At 40.5% G+C, this 21,959-nt stretch overlaps 1 protein-coding gene across 3 annotated transcripts in view; it reads right to left on the bottom strand.

Annotated features, from left to right (window-relative positions):
* Nucleotides 1-21,959, bottom strand: part of BLK (BLK proto-oncogene, Src family tyrosine kinase) — a 76,225-nt gene that overhangs the window by 39,122 nt on the left and 15,144 nt on the right. The window contains exon 1 of one of the 3 annotated variants that reach the window (XM_019440943.2): nucleotides 13,177-13,492. The exons of the other annotated variants lie outside the window; for them this stretch is intronic. The gene's annotated coding sequence lies outside the window, so the exon portion shown is untranslated. Of the gene's footprint in view, nucleotides 1-13,176; nucleotides 13,493-21,959 lie in introns of those variants that run through there. 3 annotated transcript variants of the gene reach the window in all.

Genomic DNA, 21,959 nt, shown 5'->3' with positions numbered 1-21,959 from the left:
AGAGATTTGAGGAACCCAGGAGTTTCACCGAGTTGACAGAACAGAGATCAGAGTGTGAAGAGGCCATGTTGTCTAGAATTTGCCGGCAGAAGGGGGAAAAAGAGCTGCTCACAAAGAGAGCACACAAGCCACAGATCACAGAGGGGTGCACTCTTTGACCTTCTCTTGAATATCAATTTATGCATGCATGAAACCACCAGAAAGAACCACTAGCAAATAGTAGTCTTATCAATTCTCAGAGTTTACACAGGGCTGGAAATAGTTCAACTTCCCACCATCCCGAGTAGAGAGACTTTACAGTACATACAGCATTGGGTAAAGTCATTTGAAAGGTCTTGCATTAATAGTGGGGCTAAATTGGCTGTAAAATAAAGGCTCTGAACAGGCCCTAATAGAGCTTAAAATCAAACCTTGGAATGATCAAATTGGTCCACAAAAGGCTTAATTCTGTGCCATAATAAAGCCTAATACTCTTTAAAGAAACACCAATATTCAACACTCATAAAATTCAGTGCCTGGCATCCAATAAAAATTAGTAGGCATGCCATTTGCAACAACATGGATGGACCTAGAGGGTGTAATGCTAAGTGAAATAAGTCAATCAGGGAAAGACAAATATCATGTGATGTCCATCATATGTGGAATTTTAGAAACAAAACAAGCAAACAAAGGAAAAGAGAAACAAACAAACAAACAAATCAGACTCTTAAATACAGAGAACAAACCGATGGTTACCAGAGGGGAGGTGAGTGGGGGATGGATGAAATAGGTGATGGGGATTAAGAGTACACTTATCTTTTTTTTTTTTTTTTAATTTTTGGGACAGAGAGAGACAGAGCATGAACGGGGGAGGGGCAGAGAGAGAGGGAGACACAGAATCGGAAACAGGCTCCAGGCTCCGAGCCATCAGCCCAGAGCCTGACGCGGGGCTCGAACTCACGGACCGCGAGATCGTGACCTGGCTGAAGTTGGACGCTTAACCGACTGCGCCACCCAGGCGCCCCAAGAGTACACTTATCTTGATGAGCGCGGAGTAATGTATAGAATTGTATCACTGTAGTGTACACCTGAAACTAATATAACACGGCAGGTTAATTATACAATTTTTAAAAAAGAGAAGAAAAGTTACTAGTCATGCAAAAAAAAAACCCAGAAAAACATAACATGTAACCAGCAGAAACATGAATCAACAGGAACAGAACTAGAAATTACAGACTGTATAATTAGTAGACAAGAACCTTAAGACAGTCATTACAAATTATATAAATAGGCTCAAGAATATAACTGAAAATAATGAATTATAATGAGAAGAGAAAAGAAAGACCTAAAGACCTAAATTGACCTTTAAAAATACGATCTGTAAAACAAACAGACCAAAAATCACCTCTAGAGGGGATTAATAGCACATTAGACCCGTAGAAGAAATGTCAGTGAGCTTGTATGGTAGTAGAAATTATCCACCGCGAAGCACAGAGGAATAAAACAATACTGGGAAAAAGGAACAGCACTGGTGAGCTGTGAGACAGTATTACGTGGCAAAAAAAACCCCATGTAATTGGACTATCAGAAAGAGACTGGAAGAGAAAAAGAAATATTTGAAGAAATGAAAGGTGGAAATTCCAAATGTGTTGAAAACTATAAACCCAAAGATTCAAAAAAGTCGATCAACCTCATGTATGCAGAAAACTATATTAAGTTATATCATAATCAAATTGCTGAAACCCAGTCATAAAGGAAAAGAAAATCTTAAAAGGTGCTAAAAAATATATACATTATATTTCTAGAAAAAAATATAGCAGAAAATCTTTTTGATTTTAGCTTAGGTAAAAAAATCTTTTAGAATATAAAACCATGCACTATAAAAGAAAAATCAATAGACTTTTTCAAAATGGAAAATGTTGGCCCTTTATTTATTTTATTTATTTATTTTAATGTTTATTTATTTTTGAGAGAGAGACAGAGAGACAGAGTGCGAGTGGCAGAGGAGCAGAGAGAGAGGGAGACACGGAATCTGAAGTAGGTTCCAGGCTCTGAGCTGTCAGCACAGAGCCCGATGTGTGGCTAGAACTCACAAACCATGAGATCATGACCTGAGTTGAAGTCGGAGGCTTAACCAATTAAGCCACCCAGGAGTCCTAAAAATGTCAGCCCTTTAAAAGACACTGCTATGGAAACCCCAGATAGGGAAAAAAATATTTGAAAAACATATATCTGATATAAGAATATATAAATACATTTTATAACTTCATAAAAGAAGACAAAAATTCAATTTGAACAAATACTTGAGCAAAGCAGATACATGAGTGGCAAACAAGCACTGAAAAGATGCTCAAGGGTATCGATTTTTAGGAAAAGGACTTTGAAAACCACAATGAGATATCCCAACACACCCACCTGAATGGCTAAAATTGAAGATTGATCATACCAAGTGCTGGCAAGGCTGCAAAGAAACCGCCATTCTCTTACAATGTTGATGCGAAGGTGAAATGGAACAGAAACTTTAGATAACAGGTTCAGAACTTGTGCTGTGACCTAGATATTTCATTTCTGGTATTTATCAAAGAAAAATGAAACCATATGACCACAGAGAGACTTGTACGCCTCTGTTTATGAGTTTTACTCATATTAGCTCCCAAGTGAAATTGATCAATGAATTTAAAAAATTGTGGCTGGGGGCACCTGGGTGACTCAATCGGTTGAGTGTGGGACTCTTGGTTTTGGATCAGGTCATGATCCCAGGGTCATAGGATCAAGCCCCCAGTCAGGTTTCACACTGAGCGTGGAGTCAGCTTAAGATTCTCTCTCTCTCTCTCTCTCTCTCTCTCTCTCTCCCTTCCCCTCTCCCCAATTTTCTCTCTCTCCAAATATTTTTTAAATTGTGGCTGTAACAGACTATTGATACTATAACAACATAGGTGAATCTCAAGAGCACTGTGCTAAGAGAAAGAAATCAAATGTAAAAGAAAACACATTGTATGACTCCATATAGATGAAACTCTGTATAAGGCAAAACTATAGTAACAGGAAGCAGATCAGTGGTTCCCAGAGGCAAAGGGATGGGGTAAGGGGATTGAACCAAAAGAGGCTTAAGGAAACTGGGAGGGGCGATGGAAATATTTCACATTTGATTGTGGTGTTGATCCAAGTGAATATATTTGTAAAACTCATAATTGTACACTTAAAATGGGTGAATTTTATGAAACATGATCTATACCTTATTAAAGCTGACTTTTTTAAAAAAGAGCATTTAGAATCTATTTAGAATCTATTGAAGGGTGTTGAGCATTGCGTATTGTGGGGGGGGGGGGGGTGAGTTCATAGCATGGCAGAAAAGACTTACTCCTGTCCAGGCATCTTAAATGAAGCCTTGATAACAATGAAATCTCCCCTCGCATACATGTACAAGCCCACACATACACAGGGGAAAACCAGTGACACTATGATATGAAATAGATGACTCTAGAAAAAATGGGGGAAAAAAGTTTTGAAGACAGAGGATGGCGTGTGAGATATAAGAAATAGCGGCAGCTGAGTGTGACTCCAGATACATAAAGGAAAACAAAAGAGGCTTCATTAAACCTTGATATTTGGAAAATTCCTCCTCAAATGACAAATTTTAATAACAGGGTGTCATAGGTCCTTCTCTGTGTTTCCAATTATTGGGCTTGATTCTAAAGAAATGATTCATGTAATCAAATTATTATAATGCCTGGTTTTCAATTTTTAAAATTTTGAGTATTAACCTGTCAATAAGGTACTGTAAAGTTAATAAAGGCACAGAATAGAATATACACATTGGGAACCTATGTAAAAATAGTAACAGAAAAAAAGTAGGATGTGAAGTTGAAAGGAGAACGTGTATGTGTTGGGAGGGAGGGGTCAGTTTAAAGTTGATAAATCAAGATATAAAGACTTAAATATATTAATTTAAATCATAAAGTCAATCATGAGAAGGATGAAACATAACTGATAAAAGCTTAGGGGTAGGAGAGGAGAGGATACAGGCAGAAGGAAGGTAAGGAAGTGCCCTCTGCATCTTTCATGGTGGAAATCAATTAGCCCAGAGATATATTTAAAAGTGTTAGTATTCTTTAAAGTTGTAAAGGTAATGAAAAAAGAGATTCAGCCACAAAAACTATTCTCTCTCTCTTTTTTTTAATATTTATTCTTGAGACAGAGGGGGACAGAGGACAAACAAGGGAGGGGCAGGGAGAGAGGGAGACACAGAATCCGAAAACAGGCTCCAGGCTCTGAGATGTCAGCACAGAGCCGGTCCGGGGCTCAAACTCACCAACCGTGAGATCACGACCTGAGCCAAAGTCCGATGCTGAACTGACTGAGCCACCCAGGCGCCCCAACCATAAGAACTATCCTCGTTGCTGATTTTTGTGGTGATGGCAGGGGAGGCAAACTTCTACTCTTCAACTGAGACCTTTTGGGGCTGTTCCCATTTTGAAAAACAATTCTCATGGATAACTTATATAATAATAAAATCTAGCTCAGTAAATGAGTGGGTAGATAAATTAGTAGAAGAAGAAGAGATCTAATGAGCCAAGGCAAATGTCCAGAATACATTACTGTGAAGTGAAAGACTAGGATTGCAGGATGTTTTGTATAGTACGATCCTTGTTGTATAAAAGAAAAACTAGGCGTGGCGGGGGGGGGGGGGTGCGGTTGGCAGGGAGGTGTATAAATATATTTGCAAACGAAAAGAAAATGTCTGGAAGCCCTTCGTATAAATGAAACTGCTACCAGAGCCACTTCTTGAGAATGACATTCACAAGCCAAAGGACTAGAGGACTTTATGTTTTTACTTTACATACCTCAGTGCGGTTTGGCTTAAACACACTTAACACAGGATACATGTTACACACACGTATGTATTAAATACACTCAAATACGTGATACCATTAAATATCATCTTAAAATGTGAAGTTAAGAAACAAAGAAACTAGTCAATTACCTAAAAATACATGGGGACGTGTGTCCTTGAGTGACGTCAGAAAGGATGAACGAGGGGACAGAATTCTATCCTTTATGTGTTCCACCTCTGCTTGGAGGACTCAGCCTCCTCCTAAGAATCACATTAAATATGCTCTCCTCTCTACACAAATAATTTGCTTTTGTTACAGGAAATCCAGAAGGCAGAGAGGAAGGTAAAAATTGCCTACAACACCATCATCCAGAGATCACCACTATCAGCATTCTGGTATGTAATTTTCCATCGCCAGTTTTTTTAAAAAAGCAAAGCTGGGATCATTATCTACATCCTGTTTTGTGACCTGCTTTTAAAAGAGTGTATCGTGGCCATCTGTTCATGTCAGGACCCATTTTTCCTGTAACATAGCAGGCAAGGCTGCAAGGCGTCTTATTGGAAAGTGGCACCCGTACGTCTTGTACCATTCCTTTTGGAAACGCGCAAGCTGTTTCCATCTTTTTATATCAGAAATAGAGCTGCAAGGATGCCCTTTGTTCATGTCCTCTATTAATCTGGATTGAGGTTAAAAGTCCTAAAAGTGGACTTGGTAGGCCCAAGACCATAACATGTTAGTTTTCTGACAGATTTTGCCAAATCAGTCTTCAGGTATTTCATATCACAGGATGTGAGTATGTTCTTCCCTGTACTTTCTCTGATAAAGGTTATTATTCTTTTTATACTCACAAAGTTAATTTATTTTTAAGAAGTTGTCTTTTACTTTTTTAAAAAGTTTTTGTTTATTTATTTTATTTGAGAGAGAGAGAGAGTGAGCACGAATGAGCAGGAGAAAGGGGCAGAGACAGAGATGGAGAGGGAATCCTAAACAGGTTCCATGCTCAGCACGGAGCCTGATGCAAGGCTTGATCCCACGACCCTGGGATCATTACTTGAGCCGAAATCAAGAGTTGGATGTTCAACCAACTGAACCACCCAGGTGCCTCTGTCTTTTACTTTTTAGCCTAGTTTTTCATAAGTAAGTAATACATGCATGTTGAAAGTCAGAAAAATTCAGATCCATGCAAAGAACAAAATAAAAATCATCTGTAATCCTACCACGTGTAGAGAACCACTATGAACGCTTTGGTGATGAATTTCCAGAGTTTTTACAGATGCATATACACTTTTTAAAAAACGGGGCCAAATTTCAGTAAGCAGTATAGTAAACTACATATAAATAAATACAATTTTGAAGCCAATATTATTAACTGTATGCCACTGTACAGATTCAACATTAATTTATTTAACCACTATTGGTCAAATAAGTTATTTGCACCCTTCAACTATTACAAATAAACCTGTAATAAACATCCTTATAAAATATATATTTAGTTGTTGGTCTAACATTTTTAAAGCTGTATTTCTATAAGTGGAATTACTAAGTCAAAGAAGATGCACATACATAAGGATCTTCATCTCTGATGGTGGGTTGATTTCTACAAAAGTAGTGCTGATTTACATTCTCACAGTGAGGAAAGAAGCTCATTTGTCTGGCCCTTCGTCAGTGGCTTTTATCAAGTTTTCAAGAAATCTTTGTCAATCTGCTCAACTAAAATGGTAACATAGTTGTAATTTCATTTTCTAATAATATTTATGCTGTATTTGTCAACCACTTGTATTTCTCAGGTGATGAACTGGTTGTCCGTATCCTTGACTCATTTTTACATTGCGGTGTTTATCATTTTCTTGATGATGTACAGGGCCTCTTTAGACGATAAATATATTTAATTCCTACATTAATTTGTCACATATATTGTAAATATTTTTCTCAACTTATCTTTCGCTTCTTAATTTTATGGTATTTGTTGTTCACAAAAGATTATCATCTTACGTCAATTTATTAATCTTTCTTACCAAGTTTTGCCTCTGCTGTTCACACTTAGGAATATCTTCCCCATCCCAATATGACAGGAATATACAAGCAGTCTAAAATTTTTTCACTATTAATTATGAATATTTTATATGTATGAAAAGAACAGAAGCTAATGTAACAGCACTAATGTCAAACAGATATTTATATTTTGTACATTTACTTCAACTCCCTTTTTCTTCTTCCCCTCTCTTTTTTTTTAAAACATAATTTATTGCCAAATTGGTTTCTGTACAACACCCAGTGCTCATCCCAACAAGTGCCCTCCTCGATGCCCATCACCCACTTTCCCCTCTCCCCCACTCCCCATCAACACTTAGTTTGTTCTCAGCCCTTAAGAGTTTCTTGTGGTTTGCCTCCCTCCCTCTCTGTAGCTTCCCCCTGCCCCGTTTCCCTCCCCCATGGTCTTCTGTTAAGTTTCTCAAGATCCCCATATGAATGAAAACATATGGTATCTGTCTTTCTCTGCCTGACTTATTTCACTTAGCATAATACCCTCTAGTTCCATCCACATTGCTGCAAATGGCCAGATTTCATTGTTTCTCATTGCCAAGTAGTATTCCATTGTATATATAAACCACATCTTCTTTCTCCATTTGTCAGATGATGGATATGTAGGCTCTTTCCATAATTTGGCTGTTGTTGAAAGTGCTGCTATAAACATTGGGGTACATGTGCCCCTAGCATCAGCACTCCTGTATCCCTTGGGTAAATCCCTAGCAGTGCTATTGCTGGGTCATAGGGTATTTCTATTTTTAATTTTTTGAGGAACCTCCACACTGTTTTCCAGGGCAGCTGCACCAGTTTGCATTCCCACCAGCAGTGCAAGAGCATTCCCATTTCTCCACATCCTCGCCAGCATCTATAATCTCCTGATTTGTTCATTTTAGCCACTCTGACCGGTGTGAGGTGATATCTCATTGTAGTTTTGATTTGTATTTCCCTGATGAGGAGTGACATTGAGTATCTTTTCATGTGACTGTTGGCCATTTAGATGTCTTCTTTGGAAAAGTGTCTATTCATGTCTTCTGCCCATTTCTTCCCTGGATTATTTGTTTTTCAAGTGTGGAGTTTGGTGAGTTCTTTATAGATTTTAGATACTAGCCATTTATCCGATATGTCATTTGCAAATATCTTTTCCCATTCCATCGGTTGCCTTTTAGTTTTGTTGATTGTTTCCTTTGCAGTGCAGAAGCTTTTTATCTTCATGAGGTCCCAATAGTTCATTTTTGCTTTTAATTCCCTTGCCTTTGGAGATGTGTTGAGTAAGAAATTGCTGTGGCTGAGGTCAAAAAAGTTTTTTCCTGTTTTCTCCTCTAGGGTTTTGATGGTTTCCTGTCTCACATTCGGGTCCTTCATCCATTTTGAGTTTATTTTTGTGTATGGTGTAAGACAGTGGTCTAGTTTCATTCTTCTGTGTGTTGCTCTCCAGTTCTCCCAGCACCATTTGTTAAAGAGACTGTCTTTTTTCCATTGGATGTTCTTTCCTGCTTTGTCAAAGATTAGTTGGCCATACTTTTGTGGGTCTAGTTCTAGGGTTTCTATTCTATTCCATTGGTCTATGTGTCTGTTTTTGTGCCAATACCATGCTGTCTCGATGATGACAGTTTTGTAGTAGAGGCTAAAGTCTGGGATTGTGATGTCTCCCATTTGGGTTTTCTTCTTCAATGTTACTTTGGCTATTCGGGGTCTTTTGTGGTTCCATACAAATTTTAGGATTGTTTGTTCTAGCTTTGAGAAGAATGCTGGTGCAATTTTGATTGGTATTGCATTGAATGTGTAGATTGCTTTGGGTAGTATTGACATTTTAACAATATTTATTCTTCCAATCCATGAGCATGGAATGTTTTTCCATTTCATTGTATCTTCTTCAATTTCCTTCATAAACTTTCTATAGTTTTCAGCATACAGATCTTTTACATCTTTGGTTAGGTTTATTCCTAGGTATTTTATGGTTCTTGGTGCAATTGTGAATGGGATCAGTTTCTTTATTTCTCTTCCTGTTGCTTCATTATTGGTGTATAAAAATGCAACTGATTTCTGTACATTAATTTTATACCCTGCAACTTTGCTGAATTCATGTATCAGTTCTAGCAGACTTTTGGTGGAGTCTGTCAGGTTTTCCACATAGAGTATCATGTCGTCTGTGAAAAGTGAAAGTTTGACTTCATCTTTGCCAATTTTAATGCCTTTGATTTCATTTTGTTTTCTGATTGCTGAGGCTAGGACTTCCAATACTATATTAAACAACAGTGGTCAGAGCGGACATCCCTGTCACGTTCCTGATCTCAGGGGGATCTGTGTTCCTGTGTCTTTATGTCACAGACAGAACTAAGGCTTGATCATTATTTTCTCCCCTTTGTATCCAAAAGTAATCATTACCTTGAAGTTAGTGAGTGCTATTACCATGTACAGGTTTGTACATTAGTGACATCTGTATAAACAGCCACAAACAATATATATATACTCTTGCTCAGTATGTTTTGCAAAAATGGCTTCATGATGCATGTAACCTTTTTGCAAATTGCTTTAAAAAAATGGTGTTTTTAAGATTTGCTCATCTTACTACATAGATCTCTGGTTCTTCTATTTTTGTGTGATTTGATTCCAATAAGTGGATAAACCTCATTTTATTTATCCATTCATTCATTTTTTACAAATTGCCGTGTGATGAGCATGTCCTCTTGTGCACATCTATGAGAGTTTTGCTCACCAATGTGGCTTTAATTTACTTTGTAGACTTAAGGGCAGTAGGGCGAGCTCTTTCAGCACTGCTGTGAATTCCCAAAATGGTCTCCAAAGTACCAGTTTATGCTCCCACCAGCAATACCTAAGAATTCTCATTTCCTCCATATTCCCACCAAACCTGGTGTTATCAGACCAGGGTTTTTTTTTTTTGTTTTTTGTTTTTTGTTTTTTTTTTTTTTTACTTTTAACTAATTGGATGGGTGATAAATGGAATTTTTTTGTTTTAATTTCTTTTTCCCTAATTACTTTTGAGATGGTTTTTGATTATATGGGTTTTCCCCTCTGTGTATGACCTTCATATCCTTTGACCATTTAGGAAAGTGCAATTTTTTTTTTTTAAAAAAAGATCTCATTTCTAATACCAACTAAAAATAGAATTGCTTAGAAATATATGTAACAAAAATGTGCAAGTTTACATGATGATATAAATTTAATTGAAATACATTAAAGAAGTATCCTAAGGAAAAGGAGAGATATACGTTCATCAAGATTAGAAAGACTCCTATCTTAAAGATGTACATTCTCCCCAAATCACTCAAAAATTGAATTTATTTTCAACCAATATTCCACCTGTTGTTTTTGAGGAACTTTATAAACTGGTTCTAAAATTTTACCCAAGAGCAAAGGCCCAAGAATGGAAAATATATTCCTGAGGAAAAAGAATAAGATAGGAGACCCCTATGAGATACCAACAGTTATTAAAAACTGTAGCAGTTAAGAGTGGAGATACACAGGTAAAACAGGGAAACTAGACCCTCACCCACATGGGCAATAGTACATTCCAGAAGAGACATGGAAGATCACCAGGAAAATAATGAGCCATTCAATGAATGATGCTGGGACAACTGGTTTTCTATGTAGAAAAACATGAAACTGTATCCTTACTTTATAATCACTCTCAACTGTCCTATCCAAACTGATGGAAGAATTAAATATCAAAAGCAAGAATTAAAACTTTTTAAAAAATGTATAGAATATCTTAAGAATAAAGAGAAATTTTTTGTTGACAAATCAAGTATTATATAATAATTTTTTTAAATCCATCTTTCTCAATGATTTCAAATGCTTCCCTTATCACATATTAAATTTCCACATATTCATGGGCCTATTTCTGGACTCTGTTCCTAAATATTAATTACTCCAGTTTAATAATACAGTTCAATTTATTCCTTTAAGGCTTTCTTTATTGGGGTGCCTGGGTGGTTCAGTTGGTGAAGCATCTCACTCTTGATTTTGGCTCAGGTCATGATCTTATAGTTCGTGGGATCGAGCCCTGCATAGGGCTCTGCGCTGACAGTGTGGAGCCTGCTTGGGATTCTCTCTCTGCCTCCCTCTCTCTCTTTCTAAATAAAGAAATAAATTTAAAAGAAGACTTCTAAAAAAAAGACTTTATTATTCTTTCTTGCTCATTTTTCTAATATAATTTAAGAATAATTTTGACAAGTTGGGACGCCTGGGTGGCTCAGTTGTTTAAGCGTCTGACTTCGGCTCAGGTCATGATCTCATGGTTGGTTAGTTTGAGCCCCGCAATGGGCTCTGGGCTGATAGCTCGGAGCCTGGAGCCTGCTTTGGATTCTGTGTCTCCCTGTCTCTCTGCCCTTCCCTCCCTTACACTCTGTCACTGTCTCCCTCAAAATAAATAAACATTAAAGAAAATTTTTAAAAAAGATTAATTTTGACAACTTAAAAATGACTGTGCTAGTTTTTGTTGGTATTACATTTAAGTCCATGTTTTATTTTCAAGAAATTGGTTTGCTAATTTAATATTAGAAAAAGAAACCTATTGGTTTTTGTATATTTGAGTTATTTTAATTAGTTCTGATAGTTTTTGAGTTACTTGTCTTAGATTTCTCAGGAAGAAGAGATATCATCTGTTACGTCTTTTCCTTATATATGTAGTTTTACTGCTTTTTCTTGTTATATTACACAGGCTAAATTTCCAAAACAAAGTTAAATAATATCAGTGTTAGGCACATCTCATTTATCTTGAATTTGTCTGTTGGCTTTCAGTAGATAATCTGGAAAGTTTTCCTTTTCGCTGGGTTACAAGAAGCTTTTACAAGAATGTCACTGAATTCTGTTGAATGTCTCTTAAAATACCTACCAGGACAATTGTCAACAATTACCTTTCTATTTTGACTTGCTGGTGTGACAAATTACACTAATACTTTTCTTAATGTTGAATTCTCCTTTCACGATGGGATGAATTCTACTTAGTCACAATATATTAAATATCATATTTGACTCAAATTGATTTTAAAAAATACTTTTGCTTCTGTATTGATAAACCGAATTTACCTATAGATATGTGTGTGACCGAATTTATTTTAAAATAAAACTCAAAACTTTGTATAAAAATAACATGTAATCATGATAGAAAAAAATTTAAATGTAAGTAGTTACAAAGAAGATCATTTCCTATAATCCCAACACTCAGAGGCAAACTCTGTGAGTATTTTGGCGTGTTTCTTCTTAGTCTTTTTTGGGGTATGGGGGAGGGAGCTTTTCCAAAGCTGAAATCAGTAGGGACCATGGTTGAACGTGGAATTTTTGAAATGGACTTAAATCCTGACTTTATGATTTATAAACTACACCACACTCATCAATATCCCTGATCTTTTGAAATCTCACTTTCCCAGCCAGTAAAATAATAATAACTGCCTCACAAGCGTTGTTGAGAGAAGCAGAAAAATATAAGTAAAGTCCTTGGCATGACATCTGGTACAAATAGCCTCTAAATACATATTAGTTCTTATCGGGCTGTATGTACACTTTTGTCTTCCTCTTATCACCGAACACTACATCATAGGCTTTTGTTCATATCATTCAAACTTACAATAAACACAATTTAAAATTTTCCTCTTCCTGTATGTGTGTGCACACACGTACACACACATACACATAGAGCTTTATCTAATATTTGTGTATAAAATTGCTGCCTACATTTCAGATTCCCACCTCCAACCCTGGTTTTGGCTCTCAGAAGGAAAACTGGTTGGGACAAATACTGTATGGAACTGTTTCAGGATTCCTGATCCAAACTATCAAATTGCTTTCCAGAAAGACTGTGGACTCCCAGCAGCCGCGTGTGAGAATGAGCATGGTCCTCTGGCACCCAGCACAGGCTAGAACTATCTCATTCCTCCTTAAGAGCACCTCATTCTCCCCCCACCCCCGCCCCAGCAAATGCTTTTGAGCACAGACCCAGGGCACTCTGGGGTGAGCATCAGACACGAGTGAGAACAAGACAGACCAGTTTCCTGCTCCTGCTCCAGAGCTCGCTTTCTAGTTGACAGATGGCCAGTAGAGCAAATAAGCAAAAGTAAATGGCCAATCACTTTCCAAAAGAGGTAAACGCTGGGCAGAGAGTAGAGGACAGTGTGATAGAATCACCGCAGAGGCACGGGGTTATTCAGAGGATCAGGAAAGACCTCTCCCAGGGGGTGGTGGCCTTAAACTGAGGTGGCAGCTCTTGCAAGGTCAGGAAGGCCAGGGGAGGTGAAGGCAAAGGAGGGAGGCAGGCGAGGAGTTGGGCTTTCTTTTGAAATGCCCCATTTAACTATTGTAAGCAAGGCTGACTTACCTTTTAGAAAGATCACTGTGGCTGTTGTGTGGATGAGGCTGTGGGGCGTGAGCCGGAAGCAGGGTCGCTAGGAGACCTTGGCAGGAGGCCCAGTGAGAAGTGGTGGGACAGGGTATTGTCAGTGGAAATGGAGGAAATGCATAGAAAGCGTGAGGTGCTAATGACAAGGTGGGGCTGACCTTCACGTGTGGAGGGGAGGGGAGAGGAAAGAGATACCCCTCAATCCTCCAGAAGAATTAGAACCTTCCGCTGCACTCCCAGCCCCTTGCTGCGGGGCCTCTGCATTCAGAATTCAGAAACCAGCATCCAGCAGGGATTTGACAGATCCATTTGTGAAAATTGAACAAGCTGCATAAACACACATGCAAGTGGGTATTTGATCTGGGAAGCCAAGCTCTGCCGGGAGCACCCACCATCTAAAGCCTTAGCTGGAGCCCAAATTTGAAAGTTGGTCTGTACCTAATGGATGAAGGGCTCCCAAGATCTGTGTGAAGCCACAGGGCTGCTCAGTGGGGGCAACCAGGAAAACTGGGTTCTAGGCCTGATCCCACCTTCGACCTGCTGTGGACCCTGCACATTCCTTTGCCCTCTCCTGGCCTCAGTTTCCTCTTCTGTAAAATGAGTTTTGAGAGCCTGGCATCCATGGCGCTCACTGACAGCCAGCCATCTGAGGATGCTGGCTCCCACATCTTTCTGATGACTCTTCCTGGAGCTCCCCCCATTGTGGGCACAGAGCTGGGCTACTCTCAGCGCAGGGAAAGGGTATTTCTCTGGCTTTCCAGAAGCCCCTCTCAGCTCTGAGAAGGGGCCCTTGACTCAGGGCCCAATTCTTGGGGTATAGGATGGCACCGTGTCACAGGGCCAAGAGCCCAGACTGCAGAACTCGGGCTGCAAGCGCTCGGCTGGGCTAGGAGCATGGTCTTGAGGAGCTGGGCAGCTAGCTTCTGCCCCCACACGGTGCCACTCACCCCCACATGCCCAAAAGAAGCTCTCTCTCAAATATGACTCCAAAAGCAGGTGAGGCACAGAGGAGCAAGGTGTAACGTGCAACGGCAGGAGGCTGTCCGAAGTCTAGAGGTGTCTGGAAGGTCCACGTGTGCCTGGAAGCTGGGAGGTCCATGGCAGTCATGGATCACACAACAGTGTGAATGTGCTTAGTGTCACTGAACTGTTCACTTAAAATGGTCAATGTTATGTATATCTTACCACTCACAGACACACACACACACACACACTCCAGAGTCGTTAGGAGCCACACCCTTCTCTTCTCCCTCCTTGTCTCCTTCCACTCTCCCTGTTGCCCACTCTGCTCTCAGCCCACTGGCTTCCTTACTGGCTGTTCAACAAGCAAACACGCTCCCACCTTAGGGTATTTGTTCTTGTTCTTCCTCTGCCTGGAACATTCTTCCCCAGATATTGCCAGCCCCTTCACCTGCTTCAGGCCTCTGCTCAAATGTCACCTGAGTAGCAGAGGGACCTTCCCTGACCTCTGAAGATAACACAAGCCCCATCTACCCCCATCCCAGGCACTTCACTCTGATTTATTTTATTCCATAGTCCGGATCACCACCTGACACTTTGCATTTACTAATTCGTTCAGTTTCTGTCTTCCCCCAGTAGAGGGTGAGCCCCGTGAGGCTAGACCTCATTGGGTATAACTGCAGTGCCCGCACCACGTAGTAAAAGCACACAGATGTTTTTGAGTCACTGAATGGATGGCCCCTCTTCTAACATGGCCTCTGTCCTCTATGTGGCTGGCAAGTGAGTGTGTCATGAAACGTGGTCTTTGCAACAGCCTTGGGGGGCTTGTGGGGTGGGTGCCGAGCTTGGGGTTATTAACGAATGTGTGAGGATGGGAATCGCATCCCTTCACTGCGTCCATTGCCATTGCCTTTTCGCTTCTCCTCGTGGCCCAGAGCCACTGTTGTCACTTTCCAGGGGGTAGCAGGAGGAGTAGGGATTTAAATTACGGTGAAAGCGTTGAAGTCCCAGCTCTGCCTCTTCCTCGTGGAACTGCACTCTCCTCACCTGGGCCACTCTGGGGGTGGGGCTGGGGGAGCTCTTGGCATCTTCTGTGCACAGCACTTTCCGGGAGTTATAAACCCGGTGCTAATGGTAGCTGCTTTATTAAACTCGCCAGACACTTTCACTTTCAATCAGTCCCCCTCCATAATTGCTAGAGAGAGAGAATGCTTCCCTTTGGGCATGCCTGTAGGGCAGTTCTCAGCCACTTCTCCTTCCCCAAAAGGAGAGCTAGGGGGTACTCCCTGAACACCCAGCAGAATGGAGTGCTTCTCCTCGTTCCTCCTACAGACCAAGCCTGAGATTTCCGGACCCTTGTTTAAGCCTCGGGACGGCTTCCAATGAGCCTCTTAGCTTCCTGAGGTTACAGAAGGTTTACGTAAAATCTGCATACCTGAGAGATCTGGACCAGTCCATCTTTATTCCCATCTATCTCCTTCCTTCTGCGATTCCCCCCTCCATTCCTCCATCCTTTCCTTCCTTCCTTCCCTCCCTCCGTCCACAGTTACTGAGTGTGCTAGATACTTGTCATTTCTTTTCCCTTCCACATCCATTGAGTTTTCAGACTTTAGTTCTTGGGAAAAGTGGAAGAAGGTGGAGAATGTATAAATCCTACTAGATCATCTCTTTCTCAATAGACACCAATAAGTGTTTCTTGAGATCAGGAAGACCCCTGGGAAGTAACAATAGGTCACCAGCAGCCACTCTGCTGAAGGCTCTGTGCCCGCACCACACCAGGAAGGGAGGTCTCCCTACACAGATTGCAGGTGTCCTCCCTGCGCTGTGTGCTCTGAGGTTGACCACTGCAGTGTTTATCAAAATTCTTTGCCTTTTTCACAGTGACCCTCAATAAGAAATACTGTACATCTGTAAGACAGCACATACCCAGGTACACATATACACACCCTCACCCCCGCCGTGAAACAAAGGTTCATGATTTTTTTTACCCTTACTTCAAGCAATGCACTTGGATATATTCTATTCTACTTAAAAATATTAATTTATTTTGAGAGAGAGAGAGAGTGCACGCATGTGTACGTAGGGAGCAGGGAGGGGCAGAGAGAGAAGGAGAGAGAGAGAATCCTTTGGAGGTTCCCCACTCTTAGTGCAGAGCCTGACACAAGGTTTGAACCCACGAACCATGAGATCATGACCTAAGCCGAAATCAAGAATCAGACACTGAACCTACTGAGCCACCCAGGTGCCCCTATTCTACTTTATTTTATTTTATTTTTTTAAGTTTTAATTGTGGTAAAATACACAGAACATAAAATTTACTATCTTAATTTTTAAGTGTGACAGTTCAATGATGTTAAGTATATTCACGTTGTTGTGTAACCAATTCCAGAACTTTTTCATCTTGCAAAATTGAAACTCCATGTCCATTAAAGAATAACTCCCCCTCCCCCTCCATCAGCCCCCAGCAACCACCACTCTACTATCTGTCTTTATGAATTTGACAATTGCAGATGCCTCAGGTAAGTGGAATCATTCAGAATTTGTCCTTTTGTGACTGGCTCATTTCATTTGGCATAATGTTCTCAAGGTTCATCTCAGGTTGTGGCACGTGTTTGAATTTCCTTCCTTTTTTTAAAAAAAAATTTTTTAACGTTTTATTTATTTTTGAGACAGAGAGAGACAGAGCATGAATGGGGGAGGGGCAGAGAGAGAGGGAGACACAGAATCGGAAGCAGGCTCCAGGCTCTGAGCCATCAGCCCAGAGCCTGACGCGGGGCTCGAACTCACGGACCGCGAGATCGTGACCTGAGCTGAAGTCGGACGCTTAACCGACTGAGCCACCCAGGTGCCCCAGAATTTCCTTCCTTTTAAGGCCGAATAACATTCCATTGTGTGGATATGCAAGAATTTATCTGTCCATTGTTTATCCCATGTGGTTTATCCAACCATGGCTACTGTGAACAATGCCACTATGAAAATGAATATGCAAATTTTCTTTGAGACCCGCTTTCAATTCTTAGGGGCATATACTTAGAAGTGGAATTATTGCATCATAAGGTGGTTCTATTTTTAAGCTTTTGAGGAACTGCCATACTGTTTTCCATAGTGGCCACACCAGTTTGCATTCCCAACAGCAGCGCATGGGGGTTCCAATTTTTCCACATCCTTGCCAAAACTTGTTTTCTTTCTTTCTTTCTTTCTTTCTTTCTTTCTTTCTTTCGTAGCCATCCTAAAGAGTGGGAGGTGATATCTCATTGTGCTGTTAATTTGCATTTCCCGCAACAAGTAGTGATGTTGAACATCTTTCATATGCTTGTTGGACATTTGTATGTCTTCTATGGGAATATGTCTATTTAAGTCCTTTGCTCATTTTTGAAAAAAACGTTTATTTATCTACTTTGAGCGTGAAAGCAAGCAGGGGAGGAGCAGAGAGAGTGGGAGAGAGAATCTCAAGAGCTCCATGCTCAGCATGACTGTGAGATCGTGACCTGAGCTGAAATAAAAAATCAGACGCTTAACCGACTGAGCCACTCAGGTGCCCCTGTCCATTTTTTAATCAGGTTATTTGTTTTTTAGTTTTGAATTGTAGGAGTTCTTTATATATTCTGGATATTAATCCCTTATGAGATATATGATTTGCAAACACTTTCTCCTCTTCTATAGGCTGTCTTTTCACTCTGTTTATGTCATTTTTGAAAGGCTCATGACAATCCACTAAGTTGATTTTATGAATAACTAAAGGTCCACAATTCCCCATTTGAAACCACTGCTCTGAAGAAAACAGAGGTAAATGAAGCAGCTCAGGGACTTGATGTCCCCCGCAAGCTCCCTGCCTCTTTCAACATGATTATGTAGAATATGAGGTAGAAAGGAGTGCCAAGGGCTAAAATTGTACTTCTGAGAAAAGTTACACTTTATATTTTTTTAATGTTTATGTATTTTTGAGAGAGAGAGAGAGAGAGAGCAGGTGAGGGGCAGAGAGAGAGGGAGACACAGAATCTGAAGCAGGCTCCAGGCCCTGAGTTGTCAACACAGAGACCAATGTGGGCTTGAACTCATGAACCATGAGATCATGATCTGAGCCGAAGTCGGCCGCTTAACTGACTGAGCCACCCAGGCACCCCGATTTGGGACAAGATTTTTAAATCGCTCTGAGCCTCCATTGCTTTGTCTATAAAATGGGGCTAAGACTAGGTTTCCCAATTGCCTTAAAGGATCAAATGAAATCATTAAGGCAACTTGTAAACTATAAAGTACTATCTAAAAAATCTCTGTTGAGACCACAGTTAAAAAGCAGAAAAGTTTAGAACCATCAGTCTTCCAGACTATCCACATTTCTGTCAGATAACTGACATGTTATCAGGTTGATTTCAGTGAGAATTTTTGCATGCTAACAATCTTGATTAGACCACGTTAAGAAATGATAATAGGTTCTGGAAAAGAGCTAAAGAACACCTAACATGATTTTCTTGGGTGTCGTTCCCTGGGTCTGATTGAACAATAGTCTTTTTTTTTTTTAATTTTTTTAAAGTACTTATTTATTTTTGAGAGAGACACAGAGACAGAGCATGAGCAGGGGAGGGGCAGAGAGAGAGGGAGACAGAATCCCAAGCAGGCTCCAGGCTCCGAGCTGTCAGCACAGAACCCGACAGGAGGCTCGAACTCACAAATCGTGAGACCATGACCTGAGCCGAAGTCAGACACTAAACCAACTGAGCCACCCAGGGGCCCCTGAAGAACTAGTCTTAAGACTCAGTCCAGATATCAGCAGCTCTGGGGAGGCTTTCCTGGCACTCTGTATCCAGTCACCCATCCCCTGTGCCCATAGAACTTCTTACACCACCAACCACAGTATATTAGGCCCTTGATTTAATGCCTGTCTCCTAACTTACACTCCTGTGAATGTCTCAAGGGAAGGGGGTATTTTTTTTTTTTTTAACCTTTGTATCTTTGGGGCCATTGACAGGATTTAGAACATATTAGATATGCAGTGAATCTTTCTCTTGTTTTGAATAAATGGATGAATTAATTAATCAGAGAAGCCCAGACATAAGAAAATGCCTTTTGGGGAGCTTACGTGGCTCAGTCGGTTAAGCGTCTGTCTGTGCTGACAGTGCGGAGCCTGCTTGGGATTCTCTCTCTCCTCTCTCTCTGCCCCTCCCCCGCTCTCAAAAATAAATAAACATCCAAAAAAAAAAAAGAAAGAAATGCCTTTTTATCCATCTCCCCCCACTACTCCATTGCCATAAAACATAGACAGTTTAATTTACCTGGACAATGACAGAAAGGTGTCATTTATACTAAAGCCAGTATTATTCTAAATACCGATTATTGATCATTAGCCAATATTTTGGGGCCAAGAAAGCACATTGATTTAATGTTTAATGTTGTATTACATCTAAGATGCCCAAAACTAAATTATAATTTCTTTTCTTTTATCGCATAATTATTTCCCATATTTCAGGAAGTCTTCTGCTCACCTTTTTTTTTTAAATTTTTTTAAAGTTTTTTTTTTTTATTTATTTTTGAGACAGGGAGAGACAGAACATGAACAGGAGAGGGTCAGAGAGAGGGAGACACAGAATCCAAAACAGGCTCCAGGCTCTGAGCTGTCAGTACAGAGCCCGATGCGGGACTCGAACTCACGGACCGTGAGATCATGACCTGAGCCGAAGTCGGACGCTTAACCGACTGAGCCACCCAGGCGCCCCTCACCTTTTTTTTTAAATTGAGGTGTAGTTGACACACATATTACACTACTTTCAGGTGTATCACACAGTGATTTGACAAATCTATACGGTCCCTTTTGCTTACCACAGGTGGAGCTACCGTCTGTCACCACACAAACCATTAGGGAAGCCTTTCCCCTTTAAGGGCTGTCATTGTAGTAGTAATGAGTGGCTCATTTAGCAGAGATTCCCAGAGGAAGCAAGGAGAGTGAAGTTGAATTATGCCCCATCTACACATACCCAGGTATGTGCTGGAGTTTAAGAAGATGTAGCCCAGGAATACCAAGAGAAAAGAAATCAACACATTTAGGAAGCCAAACTCACTTACTGGTGCCAAATGCTTTGCTGTTAATAAAAACATTTGTTCAAAAAGGCCCAGTGACATTCAGGGAATCACGAGCTGAAATCTCCCACCGTTGGCTTTGGTCTCTTGAATTTCAAAGTTTCTTTGGCTCCTTAAGCCTTGAGTGACATTTCAGTTTGATAAACAACAGCTCACCTCCTATGGTTAATGCTTGTAGCAGGAAAGAACAATTAGCCAGCCACAAATATTTCTGTACCCGCCTGCCTCCCTGGAGAAAAATGCAAGGCTTTCAAAAATGCCAAAACATTTCCTTTAGTTAAGCACCATGGATGGCCATAATCATAGCAGAGTCTCTCACTTTAACGCATTAGCAATTAGCTTTGGTTAAAGAAATAAAAACAGAAACAATTCTTTTAACCATAGGGCACTTTAGTAAAATGGGTATGCACATACAGACTTGCTAGTGAAACAGACTTGGGTTCAGAACCAAGGCTCCCTGCATGCTAGCTCTAGGCCCTTGAAGTATTCATTTTTTTGTAAAAACTTTTTTTACTGTTTATTTATTTTTGAGAGAGAGACAGAGTGCGAGTGGGGAAGGGGCAGATAGAGACAGAGACCGAATCTGAAACAGGCTCCAAGCTCTGAGCTATCAGCACAGAGCTCAAAGCTGGGCTCAAACTCACGAACTGTGAGATCTTGACCAGAGCCCAAGTCAGACACTTAACCGACTGAACCACCCAGGCACCCTGCCCCTAGAAGTATTTCTGAGCCTCAATTTCCTCATCCTTAAAATGGGGATAATAGGTTCTCCATATCATGACTGGACCTCTGTATATATAGACATAGATCATTAGGGTTCTTTCATTTCAATCCCAGACTCCCAAAATGAGCAGTAGTTGGGGTAGGAGGTGGGGGGAGAGAGAGAGAGATCAGTTGTCTTTTAAAGCATTTTTGGCGTCGGGGTGCCTGGGTGGCTCAGTTGGTTGAGCACCCAACTCTTGATTTCGGTTCAGGTTGTGATCTCAAAATCGTGGGATTGAGCCCTGTGTCAGGCTCCGCACTGAGGGTGGAGGTTGCTTGGGATTCTCTCTCTTTCTCTCTCTGCCCCTTTCCCTTCCCCCATTCTCTCTCTCTCTCAACTAAATAAATAAAACATTTTTGGGGTCGCAGCCTTCTTTGAGAATCTGGTGAAAGTACAGATTTTCCCCAGAAAATACACTTTCGTACATACATATTATATTTTGTGCCCAATTTCAGCACCCTTCCCCCTAAAAACTCCCACAGCACTTCACAGACCTCTGATTAAGAACCTTGGGATAGATGAGGCCAAAGCCTTGGGTTTTCTTTCTTCATGAGTCATTTCATTTCATAGAGAGGAAAGCCTGTTCTCTGGCCAAAGACCACATCGGTCACCCTGGCCAGCAAATATGGTTGCTGACAACAAGGAATTGACGGCAGAGGATGAACTCAGGCCACTATCACCATGACGTAAGATGCAATCCCAAATCCACCCGACTCCACCCTCAAAATGAGCATTTGGGCTCCCTGTGTAATTGTCTGTCCGTCCTTGGAGGGATTAGGAAAGAATAGCCTTCAGCTGTGTCATGGGGTTCAGCATGGCTTTGCAAACTACATGTTATTTTGTTTTTAATCAAAGCCCTCTATGATGTTAAAAAAAAAAAAAAAGCAAGCCAATGTCCAGTTGAAATGGTGAAATTAGAGTTAACACAGTGAAATGAAATTATGCAGCCATAGAAATGATCATTGTG

The sequence above is a fragment of the Panthera pardus genome, unplaced genomic scaffold (assembly GCF_024362965.1).
Source record: "Panthera pardus isolate Hobbes unplaced genomic scaffold, ASM2436296v1 HiC_scaffold_13, whole genome shotgun sequence".
In the NCBI taxonomy this organism is placed as follows: domain Eukaryota; kingdom Metazoa; phylum Chordata; class Mammalia; order Carnivora; family Felidae; genus Panthera; species Panthera pardus.
Note: the sequence above shows the minus strand (reverse complement) of the source record. Positions and strands in the feature narration are given on the sequence as shown.